The sequence below is a fragment of the Phaenicophaeus curvirostris genome, chromosome 3 (genome assembly GCF_032191515.1).
Source record: "Phaenicophaeus curvirostris isolate KB17595 chromosome 3, BPBGC_Pcur_1.0, whole genome shotgun sequence".
In the NCBI taxonomy this organism is placed as follows: domain Eukaryota; kingdom Metazoa; phylum Chordata; class Aves; order Cuculiformes; family Cuculidae; genus Phaenicophaeus; species Phaenicophaeus curvirostris.
The window spans coordinates 4,648,548-4,668,000 of record NC_091394.1 but is presented as its reverse complement, the minus strand read 5'-3'; the positions used below and the strand labels follow the sequence as shown (position 1 = coordinate 4,668,000).

At 38.0% G+C, this 19,453-nt stretch overlaps 1 protein-coding gene across 2 annotated transcripts in view; it reads right to left on the bottom strand.

Annotated features, from left to right (window-relative positions):
• ZNF407 (zinc finger protein 407) overlaps nucleotides 1-19,453 on the bottom strand; it is a 341,301-nt gene that overhangs the window by 156,729 nt on the left and 165,119 nt on the right. The window lies entirely within an intron of this gene.

Genomic DNA, 19,453 nt, shown 5'->3' with positions numbered 1-19,453 from the left:
TTCATTCTCTGCAAAACTGAGCAATTCTGAATCCTCCACGTGTATCAACCAAAAGTCCTTCTTGCCAGCTAAAAGCAGCGGCTGTGGGAGAAGTGACTGAATGTTCTTTATCATGAAATAAGGTACCTGTTTTAGAATAACGTGCTTTGTGACTGCGTCTGCACACATGTCCTTACATTTGCCGTCTACCACAGTGACCTGAAATTTCCAAGGACTACAGCTGGATATAGAGTAAGAACTCAACCGTGTTAATCTTCCAGTTCTATTCCAATCTCTCTGCTATTCTTGTAGTAAAAAAGAAGCATGAAGCGCTGCTTTTAATCACAAATAATGAAAAGTATCCTCTATAAAGACAAATTTGTGTGTTGCAGCATCACTTCCAGCTCCACCACAAAGACTGTTTCAAAGATTAGAGCACACGATATGCTGTGCCTCTAACAACTTCCATCCATCTAATTCTTCTGCAAAGAGGTGGCGGTTTCATATTTTGCCCTATTGGATTCAAGAAGCAAAGCTTACAAAAAACAGCCCTTATATTTCTCTCACTTAACTGCATCAGAGAGCACTGTTACACCTAACATCTGACCTGAAATCAAGATGCCCAGTTGCCTGAAGACAAAGCCAGCATACTGATTGTGTCCGGTAAATTGAGGAATAAGCTAACCTACACCAGCACTCTTATTTATAAAAGATGCTTCCATTTCTCTAGCAATTCTTCCCCTAAAGTATTGACTACATCAGGCCTTGCATAGCTTATAACATCTCTACTGTTAATTTCTAAAGCTAACAGGGCTACACTTTTAAAATTTTTACTTGTACCACTTGGAGAAACTTCAACAAAGACTTCTTTCTGTAGAATTACAGCACACATAAGGAAATAAAAATGCCAAAACCAGAATAAGTTTTCAACTGTGCACAACTCAAAAGCCCAGTTGCTTCATAGAATTATAGAATCATAGAATAACCAGGTTGGAAGAGACCCACCGGATCATCGAGTCCAACCATATTTCATTAGATAGCTGCATCAGACACAGAAACGGTACAGTGGTTTCCACTATTTTACTGATAAAGTTCAAATCCTTGTCTTGATATTCAAACCTCATCAATACATAACCCCTTTTCAGCTTTTCTTAACAGTGACCCAACGTGACAATTATGTTCCACAAACACAAAATACAACTTTAAAACAAAAGGGCAGCATGACACTGAAGATGACACATACTGTGCAAAGAGCTGAACAACACTGTAGAACATACTGCCACGCAGAAATACTGTTTGTATTAGCTTCCTCCTCTGGCATTTCTTTGTATTATAGATAGATAGCTAACAAAAGGGAAAATAAGCAAATAGGCACCCAGAAGACTCATTGCTTTCTCTCAAAATGGGAAAAAATAAGCTACTTTTAGTATTCCAAGGAGAGGATATAGGGTTTTTTTCTGTTTACAAATGTTGTATTTTCCTGTTTATAACTCATAGAACACAAACCCTCAGTTAACCAAAACTAAACTAGTGGCAGGAGGCTCTTGCAGTCGTTAGAGCCAAGAGGTTATCCTGGCACAGAAGGCTTGCAAGGTCCTGTTACATTACACACACTGTATTGATGCTGAACTGTAGGTTTGGGGTTTGTATTCTATTTGATTGGGTTTATTTCCTCCTCAGGTATAGACCCTGCATTTTAAAGTGTAATACTGACAGCTGTTCAGATCGATGAGAGATAATTACCATAGAATTATAAAATTACAGAATCATAAAATAGTTTGGGTTGGAAGATCATCTAGTTCCAATGCCCCTGCCATGGGCAGGGACACCTCCCACAAGACCAGATTGCTCAAAGCCTCATCCAACCCAGCCTTGAACACTTCCAGGGACGGGGCATCCACAGTTTCCCAGGGCAGCCTGTGCCAGAGCCTCACAACCCTCATTGTGAAGAATTTCCTCCTAATGCTCAATCTAAATCTTCCTCCTTCCAATTTAAAGCCATCCTCCCCCTGTCTTATCACTACATGCCCTTGTAAAAAATCCCTCTCCAGCTTTCCTGTAGCCTCTTCAAGTACTGGAAGGTCACTATAAGGTCTCCCTGGAGCCTTCTCCAGACTGAAAAACCCCAACTCCCTCAGCCTGTGACTAACCAAAAAAATAAAAAAAGAAAAAACATGTATCTTCATACTGGTCAAATGCTGGTCATGATTCAGACCTAAAACTTCAGATAATGTAAGAACTCTCTCTTCCAAACCACAGATGATTAAAATAGCTAACTAGAATCACCCATGAAATTGCACTGTAACTTCTTTTCATCTTCCATGCATTTTAGATGTATGAATTCATAATGAATTTACATTACATCAAACTATAATATTTGAAATGGCAGCATAAGCTATACTATTACTGCTACACAAAGTAACTTGAAAATACATGAATTAAGTTTTAAGAAGTTTTACATCAGAAAAAAAATATACCCTAACGAAAACATTCCTTAAGCAGACCTGTTTTTTGCCAAGCTGACCACAAAGTCTGGATGCCTTGATGGATAATATTTATTCTAAATAAGTCCAGCAAGATATAATTTTACTTATGAATTTACATAACTTAGAAAAATCTAAAAACACATAATGCAGTATCATACAGCATCATCGAAAATAAGCATGTTGAACACAAAACAGAACTTTATTAGATAAGGCACTATATTGAGATGCCTGTGAGAAGAACAAATAGAACAAAAGGCACGTGTCAGTTAAGATACTGGAAGGCTCAGATCACAAAGCTGTGAAGCTTTTGAAGTTGAAAAATTAACAGATGTACAAAGCACTTTTATATCATTATGTAGCAGTCTCCACAATTTAATGACTCCTTTTTAAAGAAAAAGAAATTGGTATGGACAGGATACCATTGTTTTGTATGATCACTATAGCTCTTAAAGATATCTACCAAAGAAGTAATTCATAAATCCAGTTTTTGGGGAGCAAGTCAAAAAGAATTGTATTCAAGTCCATCTTAAGTTAAGGGCATTTCTGTAAACAGCTAGAAGCGAGTTGAAGTGAGCACAGAATTTTACAAACCAGATCAATGGACAGTAGAGACCAACACAGAAAGTAGTTACTAAAAACATGTGACACCAGCAAGTAAGTAGCCCCAGTGTATCTGCAGAAAACACAGCTAGACAGGGCTTGGCATGTCTTATCCAAACATAGTTCCAAGCCAAAAGTTAAGAAAACAAGAGGACATCTCCAGAATCTTGGACACATTCTATGTGCTCCATCAAATTTTTGCTCAGATCACAGTGCAAACCCCAACAGAATAACTGATAAAACTACTGGGTTTTGCTCAACACGATGTTCCTGAAACAAAAACATTCAGGAGAGAAAGACTGAGCAGTAGTGTTGTCACCTGGCTAGCATGAGCAGCCCCTGCCTGATAATCACTGCAGTCTTGTCACTGACAATCACCCTATTACTGCTGTCTTTTAAAATCTATCTAGGGAGACTGATACGAAACCCAAAAAGAGATTAGGAATACAGCTGTCATAACACTATGAGTGAATCATGCGAACAAACTCTTTATTTCAAGAAATTGGTTATTGCAACCGTGAAGCTGAGCTGGAGAACCTACCCTCATGTCAGCTGTCACAAATGAGCAGGAAAATGTTTCCTGCACACGTACTCCTGACCCAAGGGACAAGTTGGTAAGCGGAATTAAATATTTTCCAGGGTCCACAGATCACAGCTAAAACTTCCTAAAATTCTCACCTGCTTGAAAATTCCACTAGGAAGTTTAGCCACAGGTAACTACAAGCCAGATCAAATTACTAAGTAATTGAAGTATTAATGCAAGAGGAATTCGTTACACCGATTAAACCAGTATTCTTAGTTTACTAAACTAGTATCAGGAGACTGATGCCTCTTATTGACAAGTAAGGATTAGAATTTTATTTATAGTAGATTATTTATTAACAGCAAAGCTAAAAAAAATACTCGGTGTTTTCAAAAGCCCAATATGGAACAATCCCATTCATGATCAAAAGAATTCATACAATCTTGAACAAAAAAAAAAAAAAACAAAAAAACCCAGAGCTTTGACTTGGTAATAACATTATAAGTACTAGAAGCTCTGATTACAATGGCATAAAGACTTAAATTTGTCCAAATTCTAGAGAAATTAGACATCTTCAAAATTATTATTTTCATATTAGGTTTTGAATTTGCATGTGATGGATTAAAGTATCTACACAAGGCCATGCTCTAGTAGGAAATTTCACCTTAGCAAAGTGATTTTGAACTGCTGAACTACCATTACTTAAAAACTGAGCAACTAAATCACATTTTTTCAATCACATTGTACAAGCATTTGGTTAAACTTGTACCATCGGTCCCATGATAGGGCTGGAAAACATCACTGGGAGTAAGGACAAAGAGCAGCATAAGGAATGATAGTTGGTATCAACACTGAAATCACTTACTTTGACCACAAAAACAACAGATCTGCCTTTCTAACAGATTATAACCTTGAGTTAGCTAGATTCATTATTCTTTGATGACTGAAATGCCATGTGTTGATTGACATTTCTGATACAGTCTGAACTATTTGCTGACATTACTGTGTTTTGTATCATTTCTTAACTGCTTAACTCATACAATTGATACAATTATAAATGAGTGCCCAGTCAGAATGCAGATATAAAAAAAACTGGAAAAACCTAGGAAAGATTTAAAAATTAGTTAAATTTGTTAACTATCATGTGTTTTATAATGCGCCCATGCAGTTCACAAGCATTTATATAAATGTGCACTGGTTACCAGTTAAAGCCACTATGACATTTATTCACAGGCTGATGGAAGTTCCTGCCCAAATTCAGGTATGTCTGAGGTTAGTTTAATCAAACAAAGGTTAAGATGGAGGTTTATTTCTCCCATAATAAAGACTCTTTGCCACCCACAACAGCACATATAGAAAAGAAATTTTGCTCCCTTGGGCACAAATACCTCTGCTCAATGAACAATGGCTTTCACTCTGCTAATTGGACAATGGAGAGGTAAAGGTCATGTGTAAAAACAATAGGGGATATAAAAATAATGCAAACTAAGGAAATTACAGCATTTTCCAATTGTCAGTGTGACAGCTACCAGTGAGAAATAAGGACATCAGATCCATGTGCCCTACTGTGCCGGCTGGGTAACAAGACAGTCTGCGCTCCGGTATGCTGGCAGTATGTAAACATCTTTCCTTTCTAGGGACAAAGGGGCTATGCCCCAACAAAAGTAATAATCTTTTCTAGAATTATGTTGACCTGGAATCTAACTAATCATTCCAATAGGTGGAAATCGGACGAGGAGGAAATAGGAAGGAGGAAAGCAGGAAAAGAGGGGGGAAAAAAAAAGGTTTTGGTTTAGCTCATTGAAGTGCAGCCGTGTGAACACTTCTGCTCTGAGTAAATGAATTTTAATGTTGTTTTTATTTCTTGTTCATACCTAAATACCACCTTTTGTTTAGCAGTTTGCTTAGGTGAAAAATAACAGAAAGGACTCCAGCAGCATCATATATCTAACTTGTTTTTAATGGATTAGAATAGATAAAAGCAAGTTACAGTAAACATTTGCAAATTAAGTACTTGCAGGCAAACTATCATTTAACTTCTTGAAAAATCCTTACATCTATAATTGTGTCCTTTTCTTAATTTAAATGACAGGTGCAGTTCGTAGTAGTTAGCACTCACATTAATTTCTTTTTAAAGATCTGTATACAAGTTTTGGACCACATTAAGAGAAATAATACTTTCAAATGAAATTATAGTAAGGAATTTTTAATCAAGTTTCCTTCTTCCTCCAGTGTTTTTTCCCTGCATTTATTTTAAATAGTTGCCTTGAAAATGTATATACCTCTGAAAAGCTCTAGATTGTGATTTTTTTTTGGACTTGCGAAGGGCTGTCATGTTTCAGCTCTTTTCCCCCTACTTACTTGTCCAGTCTTCAGTGTTCTAAGACATGCACTTAAAGGATAATAAAAGAAGACCACATTATGTGTCAAATTAAATGTTGTTGATACTTGCTTTAGGTGTACATGCACTGACATTCTGCTATGGATCAGCTGCCGGACAATAATACTTGCACATTCCCCGCCTGACAGATTGTTCTGTATTTTGTTTGAGATGCTCTAATGTTTTTGACGACCCATACAAGGCCACACATTTCAGCAAATTTTCCAAATTAATCCTGAGACCAGTTTACAATGTTTTCTTCAGTAGCGCTCACTCTTACTGATTGTGTCCTAAATAATAAACCACAGCCTAAGGCACTTTTTCTCAGAACGTTTATGATGAGAACTCATTCATCTAAATCTACTGGCCAATGGAATAAAATAAATCAAGAATTTCCCAAAATATAACAATATTTGTGTTCTCTAGATAATTGATGACTGCAGCTGCACTAATTAAAACCCATGTGAGTTTCATTTATCTTGCTCACTAGGTCCGATTGCTGCACACCACACCCTGATCACTGCACATTGCCCTTGGGTCACATTCAGGTGAGAGTTGACTTTTACTTAGAATCTCACAATATCATTATTATATTTTTAAAATCTGGAGTATCATATCATGCACAGACTTATTGTGCATCTAAGTTGACTTAATTCACAAAAGGTAAGCTCAATAATGAATTTTAAATATCACTGAAGACTACATAATTTTCAATAAACTGCTTGCCAATACTCTGCCACTCCAAAGAAGACAGTAAGGGATGGAGGAAGGTGAAGACTACTGCAATAACAATTTCCCTGTTCAGAGGGGGTAAAAAAGAAATTAATTTTTCCTTAATGTTACTACAGAGGCATTTTGTTTGCATACCTACATTTTCTCTACTGGAATTCAAAACTGCATCTTCACTAGAGGTAATAGCTGTATCATACATATATTTTTCTGTATCAGAGAACATTTTTATGGCTGTAGATATGCTTTGCTTGTTAAAGAAAAAGAAATGTGTCAAAAACTTGTGGTTCAGATAAATATCTACAGAAATAGCTATAACTAATGTTAATAACTAAGCTGCCTTGCAGATCATAAATACTAGGAAATATAAATAACTCCTAGAGACAACTGCACAATCTATATTTGAGGAAAGGCAACATTTGAGTAATCAATCACATGAAGCCAACACTGTCATAAACTGAGTTTATGAAAATACTTGTAAACATTTATTAAATGTAAATCCCTCTTCAAAATGTGTGTTATCGGAGATCCCCATTTTTTCATGCAATTTGGAGCATATACCATACAGCAGCTGATGAATATACAAAGCTTCTGCAGAAGCTGCTTCCTCTTGGCCTCTCAAAGAGTTGGCAGTGATACAATGTGTTTCAAGTTAATGTCACACAGAACATGTTCTAAGAAACAATTGATAAAATTTAAAATCTGGCTGTATCATTCTCATCAAAGAAAATAATTCTTGCTATTAACACTACTTCCTTCTCAGGATTAAGGAGTGCATTTTGCTTTCATTTGCTGACTGAAATCAATGGAGTAAATAGCAACTCATGTAACTGGGAACAAGTTTTGGACCTTTATCTACAGGCTTATTTCAACAATGTGATAAAACTCTTGTGAAAATAACTTAAAAACTGACACGTAAATTTAATAAATACCGCACTACAAAATGCTTCCACAGAAAAGCTTGATGCTGCCCCTTTGGAAGGTTCTTCCCATGTATGGGAAAGGAATGTTGCAAATGCCTTCAGAGAAAGGTTGCTGTGCGCTCACCTCTGCCCTTGGGCACCTGGGATTTGCTCCTCTCCCTTTTCCTACTTTCTTTCAGACCTCAAGGGGCTCAGCCAGGCTCTGACCAGCCACTGAGGTCTGACCACAACAATCTTTTCTCCCACCTATAGCTATTCAGCTTACTCTGTCCTAAAGCAGATGGATGAGATTCCTGTTGATCTGCTTGAAAAATTAGCTCCCCAAAAATTTCTCCAAGAACAGAACAAGCCGGGTGAGGATGAGTTTGCGAAATAAGACACACTAAGGCCATTAGCAGGGCAATATGCAACGACATTTGAAGGTCTGAGAAATAATGTGGAAACGATGCTATGGAACAACCAAACAGATCAATTGTTTCTGACCACAACAAACTCTCATCTCAGCAGGAACTGATGACCCAGACAGTCCAAATTGCTTGCAGGCCATACCCAGTCTGCAAGGACAACAAATGACGCCTGTGGCCTCTTTAAAACATCGTCTTTTCCTAGGAGGAAGCTCAGCAACCCATATGCAAGGACTCAATGCTATGAAAACACAGGTGAATTAAGCTGCTAGCATCTGTTCTAGCCTGGACTACATCTTTCCTGGTATATCGGTATATTCCTCCCATGCCATATGAGCAAAGCACAGACATCATTATTGCAAAGTAATTACAAATCCCTCGTATTATGGGGAGGAGGTATGATACTGCAAGAAAACACAGAAGCTAAGCACAGCTTTTGAGAACCATCTAATGGCAACATGAGGCTTTTCACACATTTTTTCTGATGAAACAACTTAACCACGTAACTTCTTTAGGGGAGCAGCATTCTTATTTATATGTGGATTTTAGTATCCTAGAAAAAAAAAAGATACCATGATGTAGAATGAAAATACAAAATAAAAATCAAAGGTATTCTCAGAAAACATATTTTACAATGGAATAATAATAAAACTGATCATCTTTGCCACAGTATCTTTTTTCTCTTTTTATGCTTGGCCATCTTATTCTGTTGCTGAGAATAAAATCATAGATGCAATTTCAGATCACTGCAATAAGCAGATGTTAGAATATGGCTCTAGTGCCAGCTCTGGTCTGAGAGCGTAGGTGAAAAACAAACCCACATATTGCAATGGTTCAGAGGCTTGATTGGGCAACTTGTTCTCAGCAGGGGCTAACCAAACATATTCTGAAGTTTCCACCTTCCAGTTTTGGTCCTTGATGGGTTGTGCTAATACATTTTGAGTTGAAGTCTGAGTTGCTTTTGAAAGGAGAAAAAAAAAACCCAACAAACAAAAATTTTGATCACAAAGAATGTATGACTCACTCTGCAATAGGAACACTAATTTTCTGACTCCTATAACTCATAAACAGTTCAATTGATTTTGGTCAAACTGCTCGCAGAAACCAAGCCTGGAATATATCAGTACACAAAAGTTTTTTGAAATATTATGAATGAATGAAAAAAGAAGGACACAAGTGAAGTGTTTTGCAGGCTTCACTATAGTATTCTCCTTGCTGTCCCAACACTTCTGTTAAATTAGCTATTAACAAAAACTAATAACAAGCTCTTATGTATTCAGTTTAAATTTTCTTTAATGCTCCTCTATTTTATTAGAAATCCACATATTCCCATCCCCATTCAAGCACCTTGTTTTCAAATACTCATAAGCTGTCAGTGTCTGTCAGTACCTGACAGGCTACCTTTGTTCCAACTGTCGATATCTAAATAAATATTTCCCTTCCGTTTATCAAACACATTGCAGTAATAACTGTCTCTCCTTCACTGAGCACAACTTCTATTACCCAAAAACGAACAAAATAGGAAGGGGTGTTTCACCAGAGCTTTCTAAGTAAATTGTTTTCTGTGCATATCTGGAGGCACCTAAAGCTGAATTATAATTTGACTTTGCTTTGTCAACGACGCAGCACCAGAAATGTTAGCAACAAAACATTTTAACATTATTCCATTTCAAGAGTGTCCCAAACACAGCGTACTTCTGACATCTATTTCAGACTACTTTTCCATATGCCTATACACTTGCTTTTTCTTAAGAAAATTTCATTTTCCACCCTGCCCATCTATCTTGAGTCTAAGTCACTTCATATTGTTTCTTTACCCACTCATGACTCCAAAATCTACAGATTTAGTAGAATCAGATTAATTCTCTGTTCATTTGTTTTCATTTCCATTTTACACAATACTTATGAATTTTTCTCATAAACAGCTTGCATAATTTTACAAAGATAAGCTCATCTGTGAGATTCTTCTTTTCCATTCTGAATACTGGTATCATATTAAGTATTGCCTCTCACTGTCAATCCTCATTTACTTTCTTTTCCATGATTTCAACGGGATAATCACACTGACTCAACAGCACATAACTTATTTTCCTGAACTACTTCTGCTGAATGCTTTTAGACTTGTTTTCTAAGATTTTCTAAGACACCAACCCTTTTCCTCCTCAGGCCCCAAATGGCAGAATCACATTTTAAGGAAATTGCTGCAGAAAAAAATGGACTGCAGCTTTGGGTCACCTGTATGGACATGCTCAAAATCGCACTGAGCAGGCACTCCATTTTCACTGCAATTGCTATGGGGCATCCTGCAATGGCTGCAGCAAACTGTCGAGTATTTTCTTATGTCACGGTAAGTCATACACGTTGCACAATCCACTTCAAAAATTTATGGTTTGTGTCCACTGCTTCTACAGGTAGGCTGTTCCAAAACCTCACTTCTCTAAAGATTTAGAAATCTTTGTTCCATTTCAGTTTCTTTCTTCATGGACACTTTTTTCCAACTTACCCATCTGCCAAGAGCAAGAAACAAACAGGTCGTCTTCATTTTCAGTCAGACTATTGTAAACTTCCTTTTTAGAAGAAGATCTCTGTTAACATCTTCTGCTTCACCCAGAACTATAGACACTGTTCTATGTGGACAGATGTCTCACTCAGGAAAACTGCAACTGTATCAATACTTCCACAACCCTTTGCTGTAAGTACTTCGGTTGGTACATCCTAAAACTGCCATTAACCATTTTGTCATACCTGAAGATCATATGAAGCTTTTAGTCTGGTGATCAGATAAAATAATCATATCATTTTGCATTTATTTCCAATTAATAAGCCTTCAACTTTATAGCAAAAATAGTATTCACTGCTATTTGCATCATCTTGCAGTTCTCACCAGATCTAATTCCATTATTGTTATTCCTATCGTAAAAGCCATGCAGCTTTTACCATTTGATAATCTGTTTCAAATTTTACAATACTCCTATAGCTCACATCACTAGCAAACACCGAAATTCCTGCAATTTACTGGAATCACTAAGTAAAAACAGTACCAAGAGCACTCCTTGTGGAATTTCACCTCTACCCTTTGGCTCACCCCTTCTTTCTAAAGATAACCTTTTGTTATTATCCCTTTAACTCATGCGTTATCACCTCAGAGTTTTTGTACTAATCTCTGTAACTGAACTGATTCTCAAGTGGCACCCTATTTGATGTTTATTTGAAATCCAACCATACAAATTTCCTTTGACAAAAGGGTATCAAACAAGCTTACTAGAGACACGTATGAGGTTCGATGGAAAAGATCCGCCTTCTGTAAGCCCACATGGTTTATTTATCATATTGCTATAGTTGCATATCTTTGAATCATTCTTTCTCTGGTATTTGCACTGAATCCCTTAGACCAAATAATTGCTAATCTCTTCCCTTCTTAAATGCTGGTACAGAAACTACTACTCTTATCCAGTCCCCTGGGAGGGCAGTAGTACATTGCCACAGTGGAAACTGTGCTACGAGTGAGGAAAACAACAAATACAGTCGGTCCCTGGCAAAACTCCCAAGTTCTCAGTGGAGTGGTAGGAAACAAGAGTTGAAACATTGATACTCACTATCACCAGCAAAGGAATGCTCTCATCACTTACTGGAGGGACAGGTAAATATTTTAATACAGCACCACAGATTAAAAAAAAAAAAAAGCAATACAAACTCTTGCCCTTGAGACCTGTTAGGGAAGAATTTTTGGTATCTTGTGAGTGATTTCGGGATCTATCGGGCTCTACATGGTCAGAGCATCTGCTTTTCTTACATTTTCCTTTCGTCATTTTCACATGTAGGAATGGAATTTAAATGAAAATTACTGCTAAAATTATAAGCTTCTTCAGACTGGAGTTCCTGATGCAAGCACACTGGGTATAAGTCAAGAAGAAATACCTCTTCTCCACAACACAGCTGCTTGACTTGACTAGAAAATAATGTTTCTCCCCTAATTCCCAATTTCATTTAAAACTCTGGTTATAAATCACTGCCAATGGTTGGACTGACTGAAATTCTAATGCTATACTAACTTCTATTGCATAAACACTACAAAAAAAAGCATTTCAGAGTAAATCAGTAAATCCCTCAACTCGTTCCATTGTCCCTACATATTGATACTTCAGCACGCGTATTACTGCAACAGTGAAATTAGGAGAAAGCGTTAGAAATGCAGCCTTTGTGATTCAATTACGCTTCCTTCCATCAGTGCAGAATATACACTGCCAAACCCAAGAAATTATGGCCAAAGAAAGAAGTTTTCAAAAACCTTCACTCTTTATTATCTTGTTTATCAGACTCTGTAACCATTTACTTTTTCCTTGTAAACGACAGGACAGTATCTAAAGATCAAATCAAAACATTGATTTCACAAGCTGAACGCACCAGGAAATGTCATAATAATAGATTACATAATTTTCTTCAATCATTCTATTCTAGTCTAATTACAGTTTTCCACTCTGCCATTCCTGGTCAAAGAAGTTGCTCCTTAACAAACCCGTATTTTATTTCTTGGTTAAGACAAAATATCCCCCTCCCCCCAAAATTCAGGGAGTTATTTACCTCTGCAATGAAGACTAAAACAAAAACACTGAACTGCTTACTCTGACTGGATTAACTTACTCTGACTGGAGTACTTACTCTGGCTAGATTAAAATTGTAGTATAGTGCTATCGGATTCATAAAAGTTAAGATCTACTGATATCAAAAAGGATGCTATGTAACATGAATTTGATGACAGGCATATGGGAAGGGCATAAAGAGCTGAATTATCTTTACCCCAGGGTTCATACACCAGGTTAATTGTTTCTATACATTCGCTGTTACAATTCATTTTAACTGCCAACATGGTTAAAATATTAAGAGAATGCTTTAAAAATGAAAATAACTCATTCAGGAACTGCAGTTTCATACACTTTAAAGGTTCACCAGCGGTTTCTATAAGATGAGGAGCATAGCTAGGGCTTTTCTTCAGTTTAGAGTTCCTGAAATCCTTTCGAAAGCTCAGGAATGGGAGTCAGAGCACTCCAAAAAAGGCAGACAGCTCTACAAACTCCAGGTGTTCCGGCCTGAACAGGAGCCAGCAGTGGCCCAGGTGGCCAAGAAGGCCAATGGCATCTTGGCTTGGATCAGAAACAGCGTGACCAGCAGGTCCAGGGAGGTTCTTCTCCCTCTGGACTCAGCACTGGTGAGACCGCTCCTCGAATCCTGTGTTCAGTTCTGGGCCCCTCACCACAAGAAGGATGTTGAGGCTCTGGAGCGAGTCCAGAGAAGAGCAACGAAGCTGGTGAGGGGGCTGGAGAACAGGCCTTATGAGGAACGGCTGAGAGAGCTGGGGGTGTTTAGCCTGGAGAAGAGGAGGCTGAGGGGAGACCTCATTGCTCTCTACAACTACCTGAAAGGAGGTTGTGGAGAGGAGGGTGCTGGCCTCTTCTCCCAAGTGACAGGGGACAGGATGAGAGGGAATGGCCTCAAGCGCCACCAGGGGAGATTTAGGCTGGACTTTAGGAAAAAAGTTCTTCACAGAAAGGGTCATTGGGCACTGGCAGAGGCTGCCCAGGGAGGGGGTTGAGTCACCTTCCCTGGAGGTGTTTAAGGCACGGGTGGACGAGGTGCTGAGGGACATGGGTTAGTGTTTGATAGGAATGGTTGGACTCGATGATCCTGTGGGTCTCTTCCAACCCGGTTATTCTATGATTCTATTCTATGATTCTATGAATGGGAGAAGGAATCGGGGCCCTGCCCTGTCTGTAACCTTGGCTCATGACTCTGACCCCCATTTTGAGCTCTGCCAGCACTCCCTTGTTGCATTCGTGCCAGAAAAGTGTTATGCTACCACTTCCACAAAGATTATCCATAATCTGGGCCCAAGGAATTAATTCTCACCACTGAGAAAAATGCAGCTTCCATTCAGAATAATGGAAATTGCACATGTGCATCAGGACAAATTTAAGGCCCTTAAGGAACTGTACCCTCCCTTTACGCACACATGTAATTTTCATTAATACCAATTAAAAGAAAATCAATTCAATGGAATTATGTCCAGTTTCCATAGCACAGAATCCCACGCAAAACAAGGTAACTAGCAGAGTTCTCTTTTCTTTTTTCTTATTTAAGCCAGATTCAAATAATCATTTGGATTGATATTTTTAATAAAAAGTAATTGTTTTACTCAAAGCAACAGCAGCTAAAGTGGAAATTTCAGGCTGCAATCCAATCAGTGCAACTTGTTCAGGAAGGACAAAAAAAAAAAATCATAAAAATTTTTAAAAATATTTCAGTATATTTTCCTTTTGGGGCAAGAAGAACAAAAACCACAGGATATGGACAGAACAGAGGGATTCCTCTACCATTTATATATCTAATACATTTTACATTTTGTTTCAACTTTGTCCAGCCTTAAGTAATATGTACATTAAAATGATTATGTTCCTTCCATATAGTTCTAAAATATAAAAGAAAACTTAAACAAAACTGCAGTGGATATTCCATATTATGTTTCTACGACTTAATTTCTCATATCCTATTAAAGGTATGAGCTTGAAGTTTCAGAGTAGTTCCACAACATTTTCATAAGCTCAGAGGAAATATCTTTATGTTCATAGATGGGATCCTTTGTATTGAATTATTTTAAAAGACTTTGAGCTTACGAAACCCTGTTACCCCAGCCATAATAAAGTAATTTGTTTTAGGGTGGCTATGCCAACTCAAGCCATGGTACCCTGGCAGCACCACATAACCCAGATGCACTACAGAAGAGAGTCGGGTCCAATTTCCATCGTGTGGAAGGTACACCAGATAAAAAACTATGAAAGCATATCTGGGCCACGTGTCACACATCAATAAACACAGAGCCACTGTAGGACAAGTTCTGTGAGAAGTGCCCTGAAAATAAGTTTGTAAAATGATTATAAAAATTAAAGTCCATGAAGCCAATAGGAGAAAACCAGTAAAAGTCACTTTTAAATGGAAAAAAAAAAACATGGTTATTTTCCTATCCCGGCTCATAATAAGCATACATACTGTACTTGAAGGGTAAATGTAACTATTTAAATATTTATCAAGTAAATACATATGCTGAGAGGGTTATTTTATGCCTGATTTTGAGAACAAATAAGTTTTAGAAGGTAAATCTAATGCAATGCAATAAAACTGCAAAGTATGTTCTGACCTTCTACTCTTCCCTGCAACACTTACACACACATATATACACACTTTAATAATACATATCCCAGTGGAGTACAACTGACCCCAGTAAATCCTGCTGTTTCCCCAAGTGTGGAATTAAAAGCTTCATGACCAGAGTGAGAGAACACATTTGTTTCCATTCTTGTGATATCATTTTCCCCTCTCAGACTAGTGTCACCACTGAAGCCCAAGTTACTCTACACAGTTGAATCAATTGTATACGTTAAAAAATTTACAGACATTGAAATCAAATCTATTTCTTTTAAAAAAAGCAGCTTGCATTTTTTTCCCTTAAATAAGCTAGTAAAACAGTTTAGAAGGAAAACCAGGCGTTTTTAAGTAATAGTTCTAATACTGCATATATTCAGTAAAACTGAACACAACAATCATTTTGCAGGTACCAAAAAACCCCAAGGCATGGAGTCCCTGAAAATTGTGAGATTAAAGGCATATTGTAAACTATGGTTTTGCTCAATAACAACTGAAGTAGAATATATTTTATTTGATAATTTTGAAGAAGACAGCTTACCCATCTGATCTACTTTGTTTACAGAACAGAAAAGGAATTTATAGAACTACAGTATATGTAGCATATGTGCAGAAATATAGGAAACAATATATATGGTTCTCTGTAGCGTCAAAGATGACACCAACTTGAGAAAAACCCACATATTCATATTTTGCCTCCAAAAGAGCTGAAATTACTCCTTATGTGAGAAGAGCAAGGGTACAAGGGAACTTTTGACCTCAAAACTCAGAATAATGATGACCTGAACAAACTATATTTGTACTTCTTTGGTTGCCAGTCTCCAGCTACTTATCCTCTTCCTACTCCAATACCTACTGCTACTCTGGACCATTGGTTTTTCCCACCCTTCTCCCTGTACTTCTGTTTTCTCTATTGTGTTTCTCCTCCTTTGTCACCCTCCTTAATTGCTTCATGTTTCTTTCTCTCCCTATTTTAAGCTATAGCCTTTCTCCTTCCAAATATCTACCCAAAACCCACAGAACAGAACAAACTAATATTTCCAGAACAAACTAATATGTAAGCACTCAAAGGATACCTGTCTTTTAGCATTTTTGGTCTGCTTATGCTTCTTCTATGCCTCAGCCTGCCCAAGTCACAAAATGGTGATGCGGTTAGAATGCAATTCCAAAAATAAACTTCTTGGAACCGCATTGTAACATCTGCCTGCATTTTCACACAGTGTAAAGACTGAACCGAGCCTTGTCCATTCCTGTGGTATTTGGGTTTCTTTTCCTATCTGATATGCTACTTCACAGGGGAAAGGAATATTACATAAATAAATAATAAAGAGAGAAGCCAGGTGCCTCAGTGGACCAGGAATTATAAGGGAAGCCAGAAACTAGGCTTAGTCTCAATTTTGTCACCTGTGTGCTCTCCAACCATAGAAAAGAAGTCAGTTATTTTGTGAGTGGTATTCAGCTAAATTTGTAACTCATGGAGGACAGGTGGGCACTGTTTCTGTACCATAACTTTCAGATTTTTGAGCTGCCGTTCATCTCCAGTACAGAAAAGCATCACAAGTCTTCTGCCTTTCAGGCAGACTCATCAAAACCAAAACAATCATAGTTGGTGTGGCACCCTTGGCTTTACTAGGACTGAATGTATTGCAAATGCCACATACCAAAAACTGCTTCATTCCTCTCCCTATTTAATTTTTCAGTACAGATTTTCTGAAGCAGCTACAAAACGTGATCAAACACAAGCAAGTAACTTGTCCTGAAGTGATACTACCGACTTAAAAAAAACCCAACCAAACAAACAACAGAAAGATATAACCTACATGTGAATTAGTGTAATCCTATTGTGCCCCCCCCCTTGAGAGTGATGAAAATCAGCACATCTTTGTTTTTCAGATGAACCTCTGAAGCTGATAAGCTTGTGAAATTACATGTAACTCCAACTACCCAACTGCGGTTTGGGCCTGTTGCCTTTTTGAGCAGGTTTGATACTGCACTTCTGAAATGTGCTATAGTAATTGCAGTAGTTTCAGGCAGTGCTGAATTTGATGATCTTCAAGGTCTTTTCCAACCTAAATGATTCCATGATTCTAAAAAGCAGATGACTTGGGACTATGATAGCATCCCACGCCTCCTAGTTTAAGAACAGGTGACCTGGATGGACACCTAGGCATAGCTTTTAATAAAATCTTAGAAACCCAAAGAAAGAAGACATAAGAAATACTTCTAGACATTACAAGTAAAGACTTCAGTATGAAGTGCTACCATTTCTAAAACATCAATCATGCTCTGGAAGCAAATTAATTCCATCTTCTCAGTGGGGTGAGATCTCACTTTTTCACTAATTTGCATCTTCAGTCAAGGTCTGTAGGTAGAATTTGGGATCTTTAGAAAAGGTTTACAGAAAACAACACACTTCAAGCTCCTCCACGCCTTGATTCATTAGGTTCAGGATAGAAGAGCCTGTGAAATTACTTGTGAAGTAAATCATCAAAATCCTTTCTGTTGTCATACAGTGTTTTATATCTACTACTCAGAATTCATCAGTCAATGCTATTCTGTGCCTCTACTTCCAAATTTTGGATTAGGAAATAGGTCTGATAAAATCAAGAGACTTTCCCCTTCACCTCCTCACAGTTAAGCTTTTATTTCTTTTTCCTTCTTCTTTTAATTTAGAACAGATAGGCAAACTCAGATGAACACCTCTCATCTTGAGGCCTTCATAAAATTCTAATATGTTTCTACTGACATTAAAAAGAGGTCCTTTGGGAAGAGAACTAACTTGTGTCAGGACTGGATAGACCACTGGAGGACTTCAGCAAACTTACTTCTAGTTAAAATTGTGAATTGACCAAGTCAATTCTGCTTTGTAACCTTTACCTCATCATCTACCTGCAATATAAAAAAAAAAAAATTCTTGAGATCTCTGCAGGTATGATAAGGTAGACGTCTATCTTAAATCCTTACCATCAAAACTCATCCCTGCCTTTGTGCATAAACTCCCAAGTTAATGTTGCTGTCATCATGCTCACAACTCAAGTAACACTGTGCAGTGAAGCCTGTGCTGTGGGGCAGGTTTTCAGCAGAACAATGAAAAAAGGAAAAAAACCAGAAGCCATGTTTATTTTTGTTCCACTGAAAGAACAACTGAGGATCAACACACTCAAAGACAAACCAGCAAAATGAGAAAATGAGAAAAAGTTGCAGTTCTATTCTCTTGTACATCTCCTAACCGAGGGAAACTTAAGCTTTGCCAGGAAATAACTATCCTGGCAGCTTTTCCATGTGATTGATTTGCTTCATTTGCTTACTTACTGTTAGGCAGACTAAGCAATTAACACTTACTGCTTTGTCAAAGGTGATGGTGCTGAGGAATCTGCAAGCAGGTGCAGCTGAGAAGATGCAAGCCTCCTAGCTGACTAAGGCTTCTCCTTGACAAGCCTGAGCACCAATCTTGAGGCAGTTTCCCAGTCGCACACAGATGTGCTTCTCTACCACAGAGTTCTTCTTTGGACACAATCTTTTGGGATTTTGTCACAATCCTGTTATATACTTCCCAGCACAGAACTCATAAAGAGTCCTAACGATCCTCCTTTGGAAGCCAGATAAGTAATGGGATTTCAGAATTGAAACTCCCTTCACCTCAGGACCTCAGGCAGGCCTGGGCTGACGCTGTCTGAGACATCGTTTCTGAAGCTAGGGAAAAGCATCACGCAAGGGAGCACTTCTGAAACTCCCCAAAGATTGGTATCTGGGCTGGCAGGGTATGGAGCAGCTGTGGTGTTTGACTGCACCCATCAGCGCTTGCCTCACACACGGGTAAGTCCCTCTTCCCTAAAAATTATTGCTCATCATGAAAGAGTTCACGCACAAATTCAGTAATCCAAAGTAATATGATTTTCTTAAGTAGCTCACAGTGTTTGGACCAGTAGGTACTGTCTGTAAGAGCCTAGATCTTATAAAAAACAAAAATCATCAAGCATCCAACCCACCTCTTCCTTCCCCCGACCCCTAACCAAATTCATTCAGCAGGGGACTAAGAAGCATCCCTATACTGAAGGGATCAAGCTGTTGCACCTTCGCAATCTGGAAAGAAAGCAGCAACCTACTGCGCTCTTCTTTTCCATAAAAACAAAACCCAAGGATATTTCAGGCCTGTCAATGCTGCTTCCTCTACTCCTTTATTCAAGACATGAAGGAAGAAACCACAGCTGGCACTGAGCTGAAGACAGTCATTA